Below are 11,556 nucleotides of genomic sequence, written 5' to 3' on the forward strand. Positions count from 1 at the left end.
GTACATCACCCCTCACCAGGGAGAGCAATGCTGCCATCATGGTCCTCCTGCACTGCCATCTCTTCAGGAACTACAGCTCACTAGCACTAATTCTGACAGAAATTTGGGGTGTACCACTAGGAATTAGACTGAGATCAGTCACAGTATTTCACTTCTAGACTACACAGCTGACGGCAGCAGTGACAGCTTTCACGAAGGACCTCTTGCCAGCTGAGTCCGTGCTGCAGTGTAGCTCTGCTTCTGTTTTCAGCTTGTCCCAACATCCTTGGCCACCACAAACTTTTCAGATGGGAACATGCATGCAAGCTGCAACTTTTGCTGAATTTGAATGTCAGGTGAATTCAGTGCAGGTCAGTTTTGAGCTCATGTAGCTATATCATGTACTATATGATGGAGTTTATAACTACCTATTTTGCAAGGGTACAATTAAGTTACTGTACCACTTAACAGCAGCTCTGACAGCCCATGTCTTGTCTTCTCTCATCACATTTCCATGGCTTTTCAAATGTCATCATACATATTGTGGATTTTAGCCTTCTCTGTTCCTCCTAATTGTTCCAGTTTTCCCTCTGTTACTGACCTTATTGGCTGAAATTTTTCTTTCCTATCTGAAGACCATTCATATACTATTTCTGCTGTCCAGAATTTGTACAACCTGTTCTGCCTGGCCATGTCTTATTCAGTTTTGCATAATGAAATTTTGGGGGTCCTGCTCTAGGTTTTGGTCACAATTAGCTGTACTGTTAAAGACAATGTAGGAAGCTGGGGCACTTTGCCAGTGATGGATGGGAGCAAATGACAAAGCTTTTTGCAACATTTTATCCTGCCTACAACAAGGGGTCCCAAATTTGCTCAAATTTTGCTCAACTCTCTAATCCCTACCAAAACAATGCAGTGAGTAGGTAGCTAGGCCATTGCCTACCTGTATTTTGAATTGTTAGTGAAAGTAATCACAAAAAAAAAAATCACAATCCACCTATGCAAATCCAAACATCATAACACCTTTGGGCATCGCTACAGTTTAACCAGGGACATGAAACAGTATGGCTGCTCTGTGAGTGAGGGTGGGCAGGTTGCTGAGGGAATGGCAAGGCAGGAGGAATCATGGCCTTATGACAGGGGCCCATTCCCACAGTACCCTAAACACAACAAAGAGAGCAGTCCAGTGGCAGCAGCAGGGTCAGGGCCAAGCAAGGTGAGGATCAGAAGTGCATGACCGCCAGCCCAGCACATCTGCAGAGTATCTCCAGGGAGCAAGTGCCTGATCCATGATTCCCAAGCTGAGGCCTGCCCTAGACCAGACGTCTATCAGCTGTTTTCACAGCAGCTCAGTCCAAGGTTACACAGCTGTGCTCTATCAAAGCTGACCTTGAATGCATCTTCCTAGGATGGGAGAAAAAAATCACTATTTTCGTATAAAAGCTATTTATTTTCCAGACAACAGGAGAAGAGCTCTTAACCAAAACATTAAAACAAAAAAAAACAAAACCAAACACAAAAAAAAACCCATGTCAGTGTAAAAAAAAATTGTGTTTCAAAACATCTTTTTCTGTTGGCGTTTTTTGTTAAAAATAATACAGAAATCCTGTGACACTTACATGAGCTGCATGGAAACTGAATTGGAAGGTGTTTTTTGAACTCCAAACAGACAGTACAGTCTCTAAAGATTTATGTGACAAGTAGCTAAATAACTTCTAAGAGCTAGGGCTATCCTGAATCCAGATTCCTGAACGTACTGTGAAACTTAAGGACATACTTAGAGAAGGTTAGAAAGAGGAGGGAAAAACATGGGATAGGTGAAGACAGGACATTATGGTACATAACTGCTGCCTCTTTTGGAGCAGTGCACAATGAAGTGTGTATGGGCCCTGGCCAAATACCTCCCTCCAGCACAGAATATGCAGGTTCAAAAGGGGGGCTAATAAGTTCAACTGAAGACATTGTTTGCATCAGCCATTATCACTCCTGCAAGAAATTCCATGCTTGTAGAAAGTGGACATGCTTAAAAGTGTTTGTCCTGTCACTAAAAAAAGGTGTGTTTTGTGCAGGACACTGCTGCAGCAAACTCTTTGTGCCCTTCATCACTTCCTGTGCTCTGATTCACAAGACATTGATTCTGCAAGATCTTGAGAACAGGGACTTCGGGTATTTGTACCTGGCTCAGATGGTATAATGTAAGATGATGGCTCAATGTAAATCAGTGGAAGACAAGTCCTTGTTTACAGAATTTTTATGTGTATTTGAATTTTATGGAATTTGAATTTTTAAATATTATGGGTCTGTCCCTTTAAAAAGGAATTTAAAAATAGAGTTATTTAAAATCAGAAAATGCATATTTTAGCCCAGAACCAAGGCTGAACACAATCACAGAATATACTGAATTGGAAGGCACCCGAAAGGATCGTTGACCCTGCACAGGATCCTCCATAACAGTCACACCACGTGGCCAGGTTTTACCTCCCACATTTGGGGAGTCTCGAAGGCTAAAGTGGCACAACCCCTACATGGAGTCTTGTGAAATGCCAGTGCAACACCAGAAAAACTAATGGCCACCTGTATTTACAAGAGTCCCCACATAGCAACCTCTGCAGGGCAACACAATTCACCCTTGAGATCAACTCTGTTAAAAATGAAAATCACAGTGCTGGAGAGGACCATGAGGCCAGGCTCCTACAGTCACAACTATGACAACTTTTTGATAACTATGTCAAAAAGCTCTTTAGTCCAGAAGGGTCCCCACAAACCACAAAATACTTCCCAACACCCTATAACAAGCCTACGACCTACGGTGCAAAAGACCAAAAGCCACAAAGACTCCAGTGTGGCACAGGAAGAGGGAAGGAAAGCTCCAGCTCACCATCACCACCTTTGGCCTGGACAAAAACAAATAATGTTCCTTGGAGAGGAATATTTTGTGAACTTTAGTAATGTTTTTTCAATCTGAAAATTGTTAGTCAAATACATTTCCAATTGTGCTGTAAAACAAGCCCAAATAATATTCAGTTAGGAAGACAAAACTAAATAGCCATGAGTCCCTAAAACTATTTTTCTTTCAACTCAGTTTTGTTAACTGCTGCTCTGTTGGTTTCCACAGGAACTGTGCATTAGCAAATACTAAATACAGGACAGGTTATACTGAAGCGTCCTTCCTTGTCCTTCCCTGTCCTTCCCAGCATTCCTCAGCCTTCTTTACCAACTGTATTTGTGAAAACCAATCAGAAAATGTATTCAAGACACAAACCTGTGATTTTCCTTATTCTATTTTAAAGCTCTCAGATTTGGAGTGAAGCCCATATTTGGATTTTACACACTCAAAATATCCTATGAGCATCTGGCTGGGTTGTTGGTTGGTTTGTTTCTATGCTTCCTACATGGTAAGTTATATTCAAGGTCGCATGTAACCTAACACATATTTTTATTGCATCTGCAAAAGAAAGGCAACAACAATAGCAGCAAAAGTTTGATTTCAGAGAGATGTAGAGCCAATTTGGATTTGGCAGGCAAATGTTGCTTTAAACGTGGCTTGACAGACCTCCCAAAACATAACGAATATGGCATCAGAATATGCTGAAGTGGGAATTTTGGTTTGTTGCAAAATTAGAGTGTATTATTTTCCCTTCATTGCAGTTTTGCTGTCTAGTATATAGACTATTTTCTTCAAAAACTCAGAATCCTGCTGTTCTCAGTAGGAGTTGCATATTATGGCAGTGCTGTTGGAAGTCTTACTTAGAATGACTGTAATGTTTTTGCAGGGTGTCAACTTCCAAGTCATCATTAATGTTTACAGTCTCAACAGCAGCTTGTATTGTTATAGCAATCCTTAAAGGAGCATTCCTTACAGAAAATTAAAAGAAAAGGAAGTTACATTTTTACTAAATGCTCAGAACACAGGGATTGTTCCTGGGATATTTCAGTAACTTGTATTTTAAACAAATGTGACCTAAAGAAAAAGAGGGCCTTGCATATTAACAAATTATTTTTATATACTGCCAAATGATGGGATGAGACAGAACTTGGATAGATGCCCTCTCTTAAAAAATATAACCTCTGCCAGCTCTGACTGAAGCAAGTATGGAAAAGGGGTTAAGAAAATTTACACTTCTTGCCAGCAATTTTTTTTGTGAGGAATTCTGTGCTTATTAATACAAAAAGAAAAGTAAGAATCCTACCATGATTTTTCTATTTACCTCTAGGCTAACTTACAGAAAATCAAGCTGTTTTCTGAGTAATTAGTGTCATGCACTGTAGAGGGATCATTGATATAGTAGTTTATAGCCTATAACGTCACTTCCTGAGAGTGAGCTACAGTACATGCAGTAATAATTTTCCCAAGCAGAAGCAAATTGTGTTCAGCTCCATACATTTGTATAGTCGGATTTATGTAGATGAATCTGTGCCATGTTTCTCTAATATTTCACACAATCAAAAATTCAAATTTCTTTCATAAAGCAATAACCTAGTAATTTGCATTTATTACGAAAGCCTTGAACCATTTTGCAAAGCATTTGTCTTCTAATAGTGACAATGTGTTCTTATCTTCCAGACTGCTTGGAATGCTATAGCTGGGGAGAGGCAGTCAGACTTGAATGTTCTCAAATTTGTCAAATCATAAGCATTTTATGACATTGCAAACGTTTTTCAACAGTGTTTTACATCAGTTGTGAAAAAGGGAAGCACAAAGTTTAATTTGACCTGTAAAAATATCAAACTCTGAAAAGCAGCAAGAGAAAGCTTTTCAAGAAAAAACTTTTGCAAACAGGAAGTTTAGAGGAATGAGCAAATTCTGAGAAGTAAGAGTCATATCCTAATGCTGATCTTACAAGTACCCTACAAACTTTATTTAGTTTAAACTCAAAAATGACTTTGTCCTAACTTTCCTACTAATATGAGTAAAGCAAGCTAAAACTGATGTGGTCAGAGCCACAAAGTAAGTGTCAAAGCTCCAAGACCTTGGTTGCCTAAGATGAAAACATTTCAGATTAAACAGGAATCATCTTAGTCTGTTAAAGCTCAGTAGCCCAAAGAAAGGTAGTAAAAGATCTGTTCCGACTATGAACAGCTCAGATCACCATTGTTTCTTCATAGGCAAAACATAACAAAGCTGAGCCTCTATATTCTGGTATAGGTTAGAAATATGTAATAGCAGTTTGCATAATCATCCTCTGTGTCCTTTTCTGTAAACTAAACCCACAAATATTAATTCTTGGTGAAATACAAAAATTTTTAGATGGAAGTAAGAATGGGTCAAACTGAACAAAATATTATTAGCCAAACTTCATAAACTTTAGAATAAATGAGAAGACACAGAGATGGGAAGGGATAGGCCAGTGTAGATGGTCTCCAAATGTCATTGAACTGGAGATTTGTCAACTCACAAAGGCTGATATAAAGCTCACATTTGATGAGCTGAGGCCAGAGACTGACAAACTAAAAAAGAACAAAAAGGAAGGGGCAGCAGTTTTACTTTCCTCATGATGCATTATTTACAAGGTAGAAAAGGAAGATGCAAAAACAGGGGTTGACAATAAGACAGCAAGGCTACCAAGAATAAGCTATTCTAGAAAATCTGGATGTAAGACAATTGGACAATCCTAGATGAAGATGTAGTTCCAGAGAACTAGGGAAACAAGGACCAGGGAACAAGCTAAGGTAGTATACACTGTCTTATGTGAAAAGTGTAGAAGTAGTTCTAAGAAATGCCAAGAGACAAACAAAGTGAGAAGAAAAGCTTAATGAAAAGTAAAGGACAGAAAGAGGATTGATTCTTCTGCATAGAGAACATATCACATAACCAACATCTAAATACCATAAATGTATGGTTAATTTTTTAGAAGTTATCACCTCTGTTACCTCAAGGATGTTAAATGGGACTAAAAGTATGGAAGAACAAAGTTTGTGCCAGGCACTGTTAGCAAACAAGGGAAAGCCTTTACTCAAGCAGATTATTTTTAGTACTTGCACAGGAGACCTGAGCTCTAAGTCCATTTTTTTGTGAAGTTACTCTGCAGCATAAACTACACCACTCTATCTAATCCCAGGCAATAAAAACAACTACTTACAGAGGGCTCTGTGAATACAAAATACAAAAGTTATGTTCAATGTTCAGACGGAATTGGAGGTTCACAAAAACCACCCAAAATATATCTCACAACATTATATGCTTCTAAATTAGAGGAAAAAGTTAGCTGGACTAAGAGAAAGATGTACAGACAAACAAAACTGTTTAAATGAAAACTTTCCACATGTCTGCATTGCATATTTTCACCCATAAAAGTTTTTTTTAAACTATTTATGCCACCTTTTGAGTATTGAGAAATATTCCAGGGCTGGCCTTCCAGAGCAGTATGTTACTCTAGGATGCACTGACTGAATCAGGATGACTTAACCTGTATAGTAAACGCCATTTGAGGAAGATTTTGGACAGCACATGATCTCAGAAAGGCTGTGACCAAAGTAGCTTCTTTACAGACAACAGAAGAAAGAATCATATGTGTTTCTTCTTTCGGATGACTGATCCCAACAGTGTTGTTTCCTGGCTTTGACTATTTATGAGATAAACACAAAAATAATCACAGTCTCACACAGATGTAGCTGACACCTTTCAGGCACCAGTTTGTACTTGTTTGGGCTCCTTAGTTACATACTCATTTACTTGGACAAAGTGAAAGATGAGCTTTAGTTCCTGGAATTTCAGATAAATTTATTTTATCTCAGGTTCCCTTTTGCTCAATCTATCTACTTTATAACTACAGAGACAATCTTTGAGAAATGCAATAGAAACCATATTCGCAAAGGTGTCTACACCTGATTACGTTACACCAAACAAGATTCTGTGGGCTTTAATACATTTTTCTAGATTTCCTTAGATCTAAATTGTGTACAATGTCTAATTTATGCAACTTTGCTTTGCATATCACAAGGGTTAAGGACAAGCTTTCGCAATGACACATACAGACAGGGAATTGTGAAGGGGACCAGACAGGTTTCAGACTGCCAGGAGTAAGACTAAGTTTGTAAAATTATTTAGATTATTAAAAATCAAGGCATTTTAACCAGAATTCGCAAACACAGCTAAGCAAGTCAACTGTCAAACTCCATTTAACAGGTTCAGAATGATGAGCCAGACCCCAGAAGAGGCTTACATGTTTGGACGCTAAATATTATGAAGCCCAAAAGTCAGCACCAGCTGTGGACTCAAAAAACAGAGCCAGAACATATAACACACACAAACAGAAGGAGCTACAGCCAGCCAACATGAATCACTGCCAAGAGGGACGAGTCTGAAATTCTCCCTCTTTTCTGGACCTAACACCTCTCCAGGGAAGAAGCACGCTATGGCCAAAATCCCTTCCTGAATCCAGGAATGTATGTGCACACGTACTGTTGTCCAGATCACGAAGTCTGGCCAATTTTTTTTCCAAGACAGAAAGCAGTCACCTCCCACTATTCACAGAGCGTCACAGCAGAGAACACGGCTTAGGTATGGCCTTTCTTGATCTTGATGGGTGCCAAACAAAATACTGTATTTATCTAACATGGGTGGAGGTAGTGCACTCTTTCAAATGAGATGACATTGCCTACCAGCATATTTTTTGTCCGGACTGATTCATGGTCCTGGTTGACCATACCAGTGATCAAGCACTGGGTTTTAGTAATGGAAATGTCATTTCTGCCTCAACTAAAATAAGCTGGCCATTGAGCCAGGCACAGCCATGCTAGAAACAGAGGCACTGCGTGGTTGTACACCATGTCCGTGTCGTGCATGTAAAAGGATACCTACCCTCCATGTTGGCACACATCCACAGACAGGTCTGATGAAAACCATGGCTGCAGATGAGAGGATATATGAAAAACTGCTGAATAACTCAATATTTATCTTGTTTTGGAAAAGCTGGAGAGCTGCAACGCTGTAATGGTAAGGCATGTGCTTCTAGGCCCAAACTTCACCATCTCCTCCTGAAGTATCCCTGCGTGGAGCATTGCAGACAGTAAAGCACTATTGGAAATCATCCATTCTCAGCCATATATGAGTAGCCATTAGCTGAGAGAGAGGTTCGCTTTACCTGTTAGCAAATACCACTGAAGGCAGTTTAAAATAATTGGGCTTACCTCACTGGTTAAGGCACAGACTGAGAGTGCTGTTGTACTTCATCTGAGGCTCAACAGCTCTCACAGTTCTCCTACTCAATCACTTCTGAGTGGTTGAATGTATTACCAATTTAAATCCCTATGGAAGTCTAAGTCTGAGATACCCAAACTTGGGCCTCAACAAACAAAGCTTTGATTAAATAATTATTCAAGTCTATTCCTTATTCCAGGATAAAATATTTTCAAGACAAGTTTGAGGTCTGTTGATGAACCAGCATTTGGGTACTGAGGCTATCATTGTGCATTTCCTAGAGTCATACTGAAATAAACTATAGATTGTAATTTAAGATTTTAAAACAGCAAGGATGCTTTTTGCTTCAGATATTCTGTGGACTTCAACTGAATTTATAAAAAGAAGTGGTCAGCAAGTCCAAGTCACATGAGAAACTTGGCTGAGAAGTCCAAAGGCTGAAGTACAAATTCTTCCTTTGTGTTTCCTTTGTCATACTTCGCCTTTTCCAACTGTCAGCAGTGAAGCTTCACTGAAAATGTACTTTCTAGGGCAGTTTTCCATTAATTTTTTTTCCCGTGTATTCCAAAGTGAGAATACTCTAGGGACAACATGACAGTCTGAACAACTACTTCATTTCTGTCAGCCTTTTTTTAACTGTAAGACACAAGTTTGCAGGTCCTCTTACACCCATTCACTTATTGTGTCTGCAACATCTGCAGCAGTGCAGGAAAGTCTATAGGAGCAGACAGTTTACCTTATGGCAAATTCCAAGGCAGTATTTAAAGTTCAAATGAAATTCCAGCTTTCAAAGTGGGAGGTTTAAGGAAAAAAAAAGTCCCAGGTCTGTCAGTGAAAAGTTTAATTATGGACAAGATGACATACATGTAAGTAAAGCCCACAAAGGCAGAAACACCACTGTGGAAGCACATTCCAATAAAATCTTAAAAGACTACTTTAATAATAAACCATGCATTCCTGAGCAAGCCATCGCAAGATTAGCTACCAGATTGCTTTGCTGCAAGCAGATTTTGCACAAACTGTTATTGATACCGCTTTTGAGGCATTCATGAAAGTTGATGTCTTCCAAAGGTCTCTGCACTTTGGTGTTTTTTTTTTCATGCTGCTACCCCTGTTTCTACCCAGACTGGAATCCCAGTGATCTTAATGACAGTCTGTGGTTTGGGCAGTGTTAATGTCCAGAAAAGCTACAGAAAAACTCACTGAGGTGAAGGTTTCCAGCTGCAACTTCAAGATAATTTTAGACCTGCTGAAAAAAGGCTTGTGTTTGGGAGTGCTGATACTGATACTGTTCTGTACAAAAAGCAGTTAACTTCAACAAAAAAATCCTTGGGTAGAGACTGAGCCTGTGCCAGCAATAGTAAAATCAGACACAAAAAATATAAGAAAAAACTCATCACTCTGGGAACCATAGCACTGCCTCTCTATTATAATGTTTTAATGGTCAGTTTTAGAATCATAACAGCCATTGTCCACTTGATTCTGGGTTTACTGTAGAGAAATAGAAATGGTTTTACTTTTCATAAACTGCAAAGCAGGTCCTCTAATTACTGCTCTGCAGTATAGATGAAATAATTGAATTTCTGTGGGGCTTTCTGCCTGGATTCCTCCTGCATTTGGTAGGCAATCCTATTACATATGTTTAATGTAACAGTTCTGAATTTTAGCATGTAGCTTAACAATGAATGACATCAGGGAGCTGTTCTAAGTTGATTTACTAAATAGATAGTGCATTCATTCAAGCCTTGAGATTTTTTATTTTCGAAGAAAACTTTAATTTTCAAGTTAGTTATGAAATACTTTTCAGTAAAAAAAGTTTTCCTGTGAGGTTCTTAATGATGTCCTAACTGTGGGTACACAGTGAAGGACCTCTTGCTGTTTCTGTAGTAGACGTAATTTCATTGCTCCTCAAAAGGGTTCTTGAAAAGCATTTTCATTTCTTCCAAATTCAACAACAAATAGTATGAATCATATTTGTAATCATTAGTTAAACTAGTGAAGGTTATTTCAGTGAAATGTGCCTGGGGATTGCGTTGGGCAAAGCACAAACGATAATCCTGCTTATGCCAGTATCAGGCTGGACTGTTTTACAGAAGTTGCTTTGTTACTGCACCATGTTTAAACTACGCACAACGTCATCTTTCATGTGAGGCAGTCTGTGTGACTCCCGTAAAGCACGCTGAGCAAAGTATTATTCTTTAAAATACACACTGCCCCAGGACCACAAAACTCCAGTCCTGCTGTGGGTGTTTAGCACAAGTTGTTCAAAACAATGTACAGTGGAGTGCAAGCTGTACAAAACCAACATTGTTAAACATGAACATGACTGTGTCCCAAGGAATTCAGATCTAATCCTGCAAATACCGATGTGTGTGTAGCCAGCAACCTGTTAATTTTAGCAAATGCCTCCTTACTTACGCAGCATGCACTTCCTACCGTGAACACCAGGCCAGTACATAAAAACACATCCCTCGTGTCCTTTTTGGTTAAAATAAGCACTTCTCAAATGAAAGACAGATACAGGCAAGTGAGACACAACTACTATCTTTTCATCGCCTCAGGTACAGGGAGGAATAGCACACTTCTGTTATTCATAAAAAAATGATAAATACCATGCCTTATCTAGGAAAGTGGTTGGACGAGGATGATTGCCAAATGCATTCACCAGTTTTGAACCCCAAACTACTCAGTGGTAAAATAATTCTGTGTTAAATATTTCCTCTTTTGAAAAACTTCAAAATACCTATCAAATGTATTCAACCTGCAGAAAAATGAATATTGCAATATAGGGAAATGTCATAATTTTAAACAGAAATATTTTACACTGTTCTGAGAAAATAAATGTTAAGTTAAATTTACAGTCTTGAGAATGAAAAAAAAAAAAGAAAGTTCTGCTACAAGGACAAAAATGTGATTTTTTTTACCAAAGCCTCTTTCATACAAGTTGGAAAGCAACTGTACTGCTCTGGGAAACAAAATATGATAGATGTTGAAATAAAGATGAGTGAGAAGTACAAAGGTCAGATCTGGATGTGACCCACAAACTGAATTGCACTGACCCAATATTTCAGTTTGGTTAGCCACAGATTTGGAGATGATGGAGGAGGGAGAGGGTGGTATTTTGTTTTTGTGGGTGTCAGAGAAAAAAAATGGGGGGAAAAAAGGGGAAAAAAAAAAAAAAAAGAAAAGCGCTGTTGGTTTGGGCTTGGAATTTTTAGCACCATCACCGCATCCGCGTTCGTGAAGGGGACCCGTTTTCTAGAAAAGCGTGCTGGGCCCATTGCTGCCTGAGAAGGACAAGTACCTGTGCCCTGCAAACTGTGGGTGTCACAGGATTCCCTGACACCGCGGAGTCCACCGTTTTCCCACTGCACCCTGCTTCCCTCTCTGCGTGTCCTTCCTGGGGCTCCCGCCCCTCCGTGCCGGGGCTGTGCGGG

Source organism: Pseudopipra pipra, chromosome Z (assembly GCF_036250125.1).
Source record: "Pseudopipra pipra isolate bDixPip1 chromosome Z, bDixPip1.hap1, whole genome shotgun sequence".
Classification (NCBI taxonomy): Eukaryota; Metazoa; Chordata; class Aves; order Passeriformes; family Pipridae; genus Pseudopipra; species Pseudopipra pipra.